Genomic DNA, 10330 nt, shown 5'->3' on the forward strand with positions numbered 1-10330 from the left:
AATAACCACTGAATCCAACTGTACTGTTCATTTTCAGTCAGTATGCATGAAAGAGAAAGATGAAGACACTGAATTTCCTTTTATAGAAAGTCACCTATACCATGCCTATAATCAAGGTTTATTGACTGAAATAAAAGGCCAACAGAAGCTGATTCTGGTTCATAGAAGGAGTGTGATGTTTTTATATTTCTAATGTGAGAAGGTAGAAAAACTTGCTTTTTTTCATCACTATTTTTGCCCCCAATACTGCCAATAAATACTCTCAAATTTACCTTCTCATTTTCATACTACTGGATATCATGTTTTAAAAAAAAATGCAGTCCATTTGGTGAATCCTATGAATACTAGGGGAGCAGTTTCCCTTGAAGTAGAAATGAGAATGAATTCAAAATTTCACATACAGTTTTCATGGGAACAGGGAAGCACACAAGTTTAGGTATGTATAAAATTCAGTTTAGGTGATCTTGGTTTATAGATCTACTTTTTCTCTTGTACAGTTGCACTAGTCTTCACACATGTCCAGAAACTCTGTATATATTCTCATTTCAGAATTTTCTGCCCAGTTCTTAACCAGTTGAGATGTTAGTCAGTGATCTAAGAGTTTTTACAGAATGCACTTGCATGTTTTTTATCCTAGGCCTGCTGAGTCAGAATTCACAGAGTAGGAAGAAGGATGTGCCTTCATAAAACTCTGTCAGTGGTTTTGATATACTCTCTGGGTTGAGGTCTTAAACCACACTGCTTGGAAATAGATGAATCTTGCCACTTAAGTCCTTGTATCTGGGCCCAAATATTTAAAGAGCTCCCAGGCTACCACATTGTGAGATTGCACAATCAACAGGAAAACCTCTGTGAACATTTTAGGCCCTTTACAAATTCAGCTTGCACCTCAATAGGCATCCAGATATCAATTGTCTGACAAATGCACTAACTTTTCCACAAAACTCAACGCCAAGTTCCTAAAAAGAACTTTTCACATTCGTAAAGTGTAGAGTTATTTCTACCTCACTTGGGTTGAATGATTAAGAGCTAATTCAGTTTAATGTCTGGAACTACCTAATAATTGTTTGTTATTCATCACTGGCTGTAGAATATTTAAAACTTTCTTTTACCGTGAAGGAATATAAAATTACAAATACCATCAGAGAATTTTATGTTTGAGACCTGCTTGATTGAAGTTTACAGTCACTCAATAATTGATATTATTATTAGATAATCAAAGGCTAATCTTAAATGTATATTACAACTTATATGTTTAAATCACAGAAAATGTCACAATCATTTTCAAAACAAAATAAGTACTACTATAATTTTCAAAACTTTCAATGTATCTTAGCTAAGTAAAAGCTGACTTATTAATGATATTTTCCAATGTAAAATTTACAAGTTAGTTTTTATATTAAGAATGAAGATAAAAATAAGAACATATTTTATAGCAAAAATAAAGTAATAATACAAAATTCAAAGAATTCTCTGACAATCATGAAAACCTCAAATGTCTCAAGAAAACACCAGAAAAGACTTGAAGTAGTAACCCAAGATTTGTGGAAAGAAATTGATTTCCATTCAAATCAGGTCTTTTACTCTTCTTGAAAATGTCAAGGTGTCAGCCTTGGCCATTAGGAGACTGTGATTTATAGCTGAGAAACTGTGACAGTACCAGCTGACTGTCTGGAGCCACGGAACAGTGTCTGGAAAGGCTGCTGATGACAGTTATTCCTTTCCTTGGCCAATCAGCAAGGCTCATCTAAGACCTTGGTCTTTTTTTCTCCATCTTGATAAGAGAAAGATAATATACAATCTAGAAGCTTTACTTTTTGGGGAAAAAAAAAACAAGCATTGTATAGGTTTCATCCTGCCACAAAATAAATTATAAACATTATTTATGACAATCTATACTTTTCAGAAATATATATTCATAGGAGGGCCAGAAGCATATGCCCCAAATATGATAGCCTATTTGAGTATACTAGAAACTACAGCATAATTCTGTGATATGATTAATTAGTAGGAAGAATAGTGAATATTAAAATAAATTTTCAAAGTATCTAAGTTACATTTATTACTTTTCTCATTTGCATCATAAAAACAAATATTTTACATTAGAATCATTATTCATAGCAAATTAATCTTTTTCTCTTAGGAGAAAATCCATAAACAGAAGTTATTGATACTAAAATGTTAAAAGTTGCCAGGGTCAATTTATGAGAAAAAACAATGTATAAGACTTTAACATCCATATATATATATATATATATATATATATATATATATATATATATGTATATTTGTGTGTGTGTGTCTGTGTGTGTATGAAATTACTTCATGGTGCTTCTAAGAATCAGCATCATAAATCTCTTTAATATTAAAGGTAAAAGGTGAAAGTATAAAATTTGCTCTAATAGAATAAACAAATCATATGGTGGCTGAGGATAGACACATTAGATAACAGAAGAAAATCACTATCTCCTATTAACTAAACTGCTATTTCTAATAATTTCTGGTAATTTATAAAATTTCTAATTCTTACATAAGATTAAATGCATACTTTTTGATGTTTGTAACAAAGTAAATGATCATCAAAAATGTCACTGAACTCTAATTAATTGTCATGATAGTCTGGGTTGATACAGCAAATGTTTTATTATTTTCAAGCTAAACAGAGAACATCTGGCTGAATAATCCGTAGTGTATATGTTGATTGGTACTACCAAACCTACCAAGGCAACTGATATACAAAAATGTCTGATCAAGTCTGTAAGATAGTATTATGCTATCCTGTTTTGGCCTGATTCAAATTTCTTTCACATTCTGCCATGGTCAGACCCTCACATGGTCAGACCTTCAGCAGCTTAGTATGTTAGTTTTCTTGCTTTCTCTTGATAATGGATGGTATATCAGAGTAATATTGATTTGGACACAGAAATGGATCCACCATTGGATATGTGGCCAAACCAAGCAATTAGAACCTTTCTGATCACTGAAATTGATGTTTGGGTAAGGAGAATCTGATTTTTCCTTTTTTCCCTCTATAATTCTAAGTATGAGTCACAAATCTACAGCTGCCCGAAGCCATCATCTCTTCCACCACATGGCAAGAGCCTACCTGAGAATGAAGTCAACACAGTAGAGAGAGAAAGAGGGAAAAAGAGAGTGGCATGGAATGGGAGAGGCAGAGAGATCAGAAAGCACTTGGAGTAGAGAGGGATAATGAATGACTTAAGAAATACCTTCTTTCCAGTTAATGAAATACATTTATGAGCTGGTGAATTCCATGTGTCTTTCATTCTCAAGTAAGACCTTTCCACAATGGTATCAAAGATGTCAACTAAATCTACACTTCTCTTCTCTTTGCAACTTGTAATCCCTAATGACAAAGGATAACAAGAATTCCTTCAATATCTATGTTAATTCATAAATAAAGAAAAAAGCCTTTATGAAATTTTGTCCCTAAGTCAGGACCATACAGCCATTAAATGAACTTCCCAAGCTGTTCTTCGTTTCTACAATAGGCCAGATAAAATATTTATCCTATGAATGTGGACACTCCTTACAAATGCACGTGTCTTATACATAAATGGAGAGCAAAGAGAGTTTCCTAACTCAATAACTAAGAAATAAGTTAGGGATCACTTTTTTCTCCTGAAAAAAACTGAAAATCACATAGTCTGATCAATTACTACTATTTTGCTCTTTCAAATTACCTTATTCATTTAAAAATTTTAATTCACAGAGTTGAATGTGAAGCAATGAACTGGAAATGATATGAGTCAAATATTTTTCTTCCAAAGTAATACTTTTGCTATGATATGGAAAACTGCCAAAAAATGTATTATCTTTTTGTCATATACATATATAAAAGTGGATATTTATATATATTTGTTTGTTTTGTCATTGTAGTAGGTGACTCTCAGTAGAAAGTATCTTATAGAAACAACATATTTTCTTAAAATATGACTCATTTTCTTTGATATGCAATTAATCATTTTTTATCTCTAATTGAAAAAGTCACCACAATAAAAGAGCATAAATTTCATTCATTCTTCTAGAAAGAACCTTAAAAGTTGACATCTCTTTGAACATTTGTTACGGAAATCCTTTTTTAAGTACATTTTCATTTTCTGGCATGGCTTGAATTGAATTCTAAACTTTCTGCTGCTTGTCCTCTAAGCCCCTCTGGTGAATTTAAATAGCCTTCCCTATATATTTAGTACATTCAAGAATTCTTTGTCACAGTGCCTACTCTGCTTTATTATTTGAGGACTGCCTCGGAAGTCCAGCAGCCAGTTTGTTTTCTGCCATTAATAAAGAGTCTACTTTTTTTCTACTTCTTTGAAGAAGTTGAAAAGGCTCCATGTTGGGTGGAGGGGAGGGCAGGAAGAGAGAGAGAAATGGAGGGAACGACGGTGGAGTAATCCCTCAACAAAAAATATTGTCTAATGTAGAAACTTCCCTAAGGTTTACGAATGCCCAGACCAGGATTTTAGTGGGAAGTATAGCTGACTAATAACATCCAAATACTGGTCCCTCTACTCCTATAAGATTGGGAAGTATGCCATGAGAAAGATAACATATTTTAAAACTCTGCAAAAGCAAATATATCATTAGCTATTATTTCAACACCATCCCAATCTCCCATTGAAAATATTCAGAAGCTCAGAAAACAAGCACAACGTAATTGTTATTTCTTATACAGTGTTTTACATAAATTTCTACAATAATGCATAGAAGGATTTCAAGAAAGACCTACCAATTTGAAGAAATAAAATATTGATGTTGACTCATTGCCTAGGGAAAGCTAATTCAAAGGCAAGGAAAGATGATTCCACAGAACATTCACTTGATACTCAGAATTCCTCCAGACACCTACCAACAAAAAGGAAGAAATCTCTTAGAAAAGAAGAATGATTAAATCTGCCTACATAAAAGAACTAAAAACAGCCCCAAGACAAAACTCAGGAGTTACTATTCTTACTTGTTTGAACAAATAGATGTAGCCCATGATGATTTTTATACTTGTATTGTTTAGGAGATATTTTATTAAGGTAGCAAGTGATATTACACATATGATCCCTAAAAATTTTAGCTCAATCTAGCAGAATTTTTTACTTTTAAAAATCTATAAAATGAGTGGAATTAACAGACTGTTTATATAAAATGAAACTATGCTATCTTAAAATTCATCAATCTCAATTACCATCCTGTTTCATTTGCTTTCAAATTTCCTCAAGTGAAACCTTACATACAAGTTAATATTGGCTGATAAATGCACTTTTTCTGACAAAGCAACAATTAACATGGAAAGCTACAGAAAATAGTAACACTGAATAAAAACTGAAGCAAGCTTACTGAGGAAACACTACAAATGGTTTCATAAAGGTGCTTCAACTTTATACCATTTTTGCTAACCTAAATCTTTTTAAGAAATGAAGATGTCTGTCTATTTATGAATGAACCAGTGTGTATTCCGTAGTTGACAGATAATAAAACTAGACATGGGATGGCACACAGACCATAATAGCAACTAAATTTCTGTGTACTAAATTTGTATTTGCAGAACTACACTAAAAACTCTATTTTTGAAATGTTTACAAATGTCTAGGATTTTTTTAAAGCTTCTCTATATTAGGAAATTTGTTTTCCTTTTCCAAATGCAGTCACTAAAGCATCAGTGGGACTTGAGTGCTAAGTTAAATGTCTAGGAAGAAATTAAACAAAAGAATCTAAGCAATCAAAATGATGCTGGTACTTGCTGCCTACAGATATGTAGGCTGAACTACGTGTGTAAGAAAATTTGGGCATTAGCTAACCCTTTATGTACTACATTTCTCAAAACTCACCCAAACATGACAGCTTGTAAATCTTACATATTAAATACACAGTAGGCCAAGATAGGCATGTGTACCAAGGTAGCCATTTGAAGAACAGTTTAAAGTAAATATTCTTTTCAAACTTCATAACAAATTCATTTATACTATAATTTCCCTGAGATACTTTTTCCTGTTCTAGACATTATTAATGTAGCCTAATGTTTAAATGATTTAAATATACCTCTACAACTCTTCTGTAGCTTCACTGGAATACTGATGTGTTTAGGATTTCTAATCTGAGAATGATATTGATCCCATAAACCCTTAAAAGAAATACAATCATATACAGCTTTGGCAAAATTCCAGAGTGGCTTTCTTTATGCATCCTAAAAGGCTTTAAGAAATGTCACTTCAGAAAACTCATGTGTCCTTTACAGAGATCTAAAGTTAAAAGCTTGAGAATTACAGTATTATCAAGGTAACACAAAAGAGACAAAAGAAAAAAACTAATACTTTTTAGTCCTTGGTAGATGTTTGAGTAATGATTTTCATTTTTAAAAGGAGTTCCAAGTTCACAGTAGGTAAGCAAACAATATGAGACAGAAAAAAAGAATCAAGCAGGGGTTAACATATTTATACAAACAGTGATTTGCTATTTCAAAATTAAAATGTACAAATAAACTGGTGTCAAAGAAGAGGTGATTCCTCATTTCCACAGCGTTGAGCAAGCTCATATCGGCAGCAGACAGTTCTTAATGTATGCGTCTGGCTCAGACTGGTCTTCCAACCAAGAAGCCATCGAATTGTTAATATCACTGCTTTTTTCGTATGCAACACACATCATTTTCTTGTTCTTTGTTGTAAATTTCTCCTTTAATTTTAGGCTTAGAGTGATCTGATTTTTTCAAATCATATTATAAATCCTGCAAACAATATTATCCTCTGATAACTGAGATGAAAATGCAGAAAATGTGGCATTCTTCAAGGCACATAGAGATTAAGTAGCTTATACACCCACTTGTACCTATGGTGTAAGAGAAAAGCTTCATCGATGCTATGCTCATAAAGACAGTTCATACAGGAAACATATAGAGAAGGTTCAAACAGTGAAAGATTATTAGTAAAAATAATTTGTGGGGGAAATGATGAAACATCTCATTCTAAATTCACCTTTGGTGTATACATATATAGATATTTATTTTATGAAGTATGGTTGCTATATAGTGTGATTCATTAGTGTGAGAATATAGAAATCCTTGCCTTTAAAATAGCCTGTATTTGATATCATTATGGCCAACAAACCTCTATCCCTTACATTATTTTGAAACAAAATTGATGTAACATCATACATATTTATGGTAATGTTAACAGATGTTGGTAAGCATATATCTGTATGTGAAACAGGTAGTTTCTGTTCCATTGTATGAACATCATTATTAAATATAATTATGTTTCTGTGTGTATGCATATACACATACATGGAGTTCTTTGTACTGAGAAATGGTTTTAAAAATGTTTAATTTCAACATGAATGTGATAAAAAGAAGCAGAAGGTAAACACTACTAAAAATCTTTTCTGTTTACATTATCTTCATTCATTTGGAGTTTGAAAACATGTTTATACACAGAGACATGCAAAAATTCAGATCTTTTAGATAAACGAAGTAGTCGAAATAAATAATGAACATAAATGTTGTAGATACATGCTTATACATACATGTATGCCTGTATAAGTGAGGAGCAGGTTTATTTTATTACATTAATTTTTTAGGAAAGGAAATTAAGGATAATTTGTATTTTGCAATACTTAAAATTGTAAGTAACTGTAACAAATCCATGGAAAAAATGAACAAAGACTCCATACAGTATTCTAAAATTCATGCATGAATTTATTTTAACAATGGAGAAAATAATTTATGGTACCCACATAAAGCAGTAGAGTTAAAAGAATGAAGTCACTTTGTTTTGTTTTATTGTCCACACTGTCATCTCAATTTGAATCTTTATATTTGTAACATTATTATAAAATTTAAATAGGTTTAATGTATTCTTTCTCCACAAAAACATATCTGATATGGCAATGACTAATAAATGTTACACATTCCTCATGGTTTGAAGAGTTACTTTTGATAAAACTAAAATTCTTTTAAAATCAAAGCTGTGTAGTGGAGAATCAGTTGATAGGTAAACCAGGGCAGTTTGACTTCATAAGTGGTACTTACTGCTTTAACCCACACAGATTCATGATATATACAAAGGAAAACATAAAATCTGAAAGTACCATATCCCCCCAAATTTCTGAATATTCTCATTCTTGGACTCTTTTAACAAGTAACTGTTAATCCACATGAAGTGTTTTGTCTAAGTAAAAATTGAAGAAAACTCTAGCAATAAATACCGTATATAAAACAGCATTCTTGTAAAATCAAATAGGGTCAATAAAGAAGATTGTAAATCATTTTATTTCTAGGCCCCAACCAAGATTAGAGCTGTAGAATACATATTCTGAGTCACAGTTGTGAGAAGACATATAGGATTCTTTAGTAGCTAATGTATGTAATTCTATGCATATGAAAAAGTAATGAATATAAACAACTCTCTTCATTAACTAAAGAGATACTCTCCTTCACTCATCACCTTAAAATACACCAAAAGAAGCATTTGAAAACACTTGTATTTAATTCTGCTTCTCACTCAGCTATCATACATTCCTTCTGTATTATCAGTATATTATAATACAAATGCTATTCAGTGCCAATGTGTAATCACTTTCGAGTATAGTTTCTGACAATAGTATTTGGGGAGGTGGGTCATGGTGAAAAGACTACTGATTATAAAGAAAAGCATGGTTCTTTTCTCCTAGGAAGAATCTATGTATGTTCTTTTGTTCTGATGGTAATTGTAGACAATCAATAAGGTCCAAAGCTGCTGGTTCCCCTCCGCCTAGGTCCCAAGAGCCTGACTTGTGATGTTACTAAATACCTCACAAGTTAGGGTCTCAGGGACTAGGAAAAGTCTGGTTTGATGCAGAATTCTTCTTCCAGTAATAAGGATAGCTTAGAAATCACAGTTGGGTTCAGTTAGGCTTTTTTCCTCTAAACACTAATCAAAATACGTAAGTAGAAATATATGATATATATAAAAGTGAGGATGAGCTAAATAATCATGATGATGATCATTTATAGGTTAATCCCAGACCTCAGAATAATGAAGAATATGAGAAACAATGCAGACAATGAACAGTTAAGTTATTCCATTAGATCTGAAGAAAGAGACCAAAAATGGGTTAAAATCTGCTGCTAGCAGATTTCTTCAGCCACACCATAGCCTCTATTACATTAAAAAAGGATTATAAGCCACTTAATGGGGCCTTAATTGAAATTTTGCTTCCCATTACACTTCTATATAGCACAACTCTTAAGGTGGGCCCAGGACATATAACACTTTAAATCTGATTTAAATATATATCATTGCATTCAAGAATAAAACAAAAACTTTTTGTATGTCATAATTTAATACCTCTGAAGCTTGATTTTTCTCTTTAAATCGCCAAACTATTCAGACAGCAAATACGTCCATGCATAATCTGTAGTTATTTGATCAATGCCACTTAATAAACATGTAACTTAAAATGCTGGCAACAACATAAAAAATGATTCTACTTCTTGAATAATTGCATTATAAATCTCAGCACTTTTGAAAACACACAATCCCATTCCTGTATATTCACTGAATTTCCTCCGATCTTTTAGCTTTTTTTGTGGTTCAAGAACAGAATTTGCACTTTAGGAATGATCCAAGGTTTAGTAGCATAGAACGCAGGGTAAAACAATCGGACCAGCCATAACAGAAAAGTCCTGGACATAGAAGTGCAATCTGCTTCTTCTGAAGTGGTTGATCTTAAAAGGGAAAAGAGGAGGGAAAAAAAAAAAAAAAAAAAAAAAAAAAACCGGAAAGAATTAGACTGTTTTCCTGAAGAACAGGTGAATCATCCATTTCCAAGTAAGCTGCAAGGAAAGCTCTGCTAACAAAATATTTGCTAACTGGCCCCCCTCCTCCACCCTACTACCACACCCCTTTCCAACCATTCCCCCAAACCCCTGTCCAGATCTTTACTTTGCCTTGTAAGACTTTAAATATTCGGCTCCATGATGTAATGCATCATTATATAAGATCACTTTCTGTTTATCATTTGATTTTCCATACTGAATAAGCCATGGCTTAAAATAAATAGTTAAAAAATAATAAAACAAAAACAAAAGCAAAAAGCATTCACAAAAAGCCAAAATATAAAACAGTCCTTAGCTATAATTCCATGCTTCTCCTTAAAACTGAATATGGCTTTACAATTTTTGACCATAGCATTCAACCAATTATTAGAATGAAAAATCTCACCCCTCCATAAATATGACATTAACATAATTATACCACCCCCATCCCGGAGACCCATCCTCCTTAGGGAATACATCTGATGCTCCAAAGATGGAAATCAGTCAGATTTTAGTTGCTCTCCAACGTAC

The 10330-nt window shown here is 32.4% G+C and overlaps 1 long non-coding RNA gene across 20 annotated transcripts in view; it reads right to left on the bottom strand.

The window, feature by feature from the left end:
- The window catches only part of LOC101787661 (uncharacterized), a 432599-nt gene that overhangs the window by 19606 nt on the left and 402663 nt on the right, over positions 1–10330 (bottom strand). For 10 of the 20 annotated variants that reach the window (XR_010039364.1, XR_010039365.1, XR_010039368.1 and 7 more), the window contains 2 exons: positions 9330–9709; positions 4751–4866 (listed from right to left, as the gene is read on the bottom strand). The exons of 1 other annotated variant lie outside the window; for it this stretch is intronic. This is a non-coding gene — a long non-coding RNA (uncharacterized LOC101787661). Of the gene's footprint in view, positions 1–3230; positions 3368–4750; positions 4867–9329; positions 9710–10330 lie in introns of all 20 variants that reach the window. 9 more of the 20 variants (XR_010039366.1, XR_010039373.1, XR_010039358.1 and 6 more) reach the window with 3 other exon arrangements.

This window comes from Cavia porcellus, unplaced genomic scaffold, assembly GCF_034190915.1.
Source record: "Cavia porcellus strain 051 isolate PalLab524CR breed Dunkin Hartley unplaced genomic scaffold, mCavPor4.1 scaffold_15, whole genome shotgun sequence".
Taxonomy (NCBI): Eukaryota; Metazoa; Chordata; class Mammalia; order Rodentia; family Caviidae; genus Cavia; species Cavia porcellus.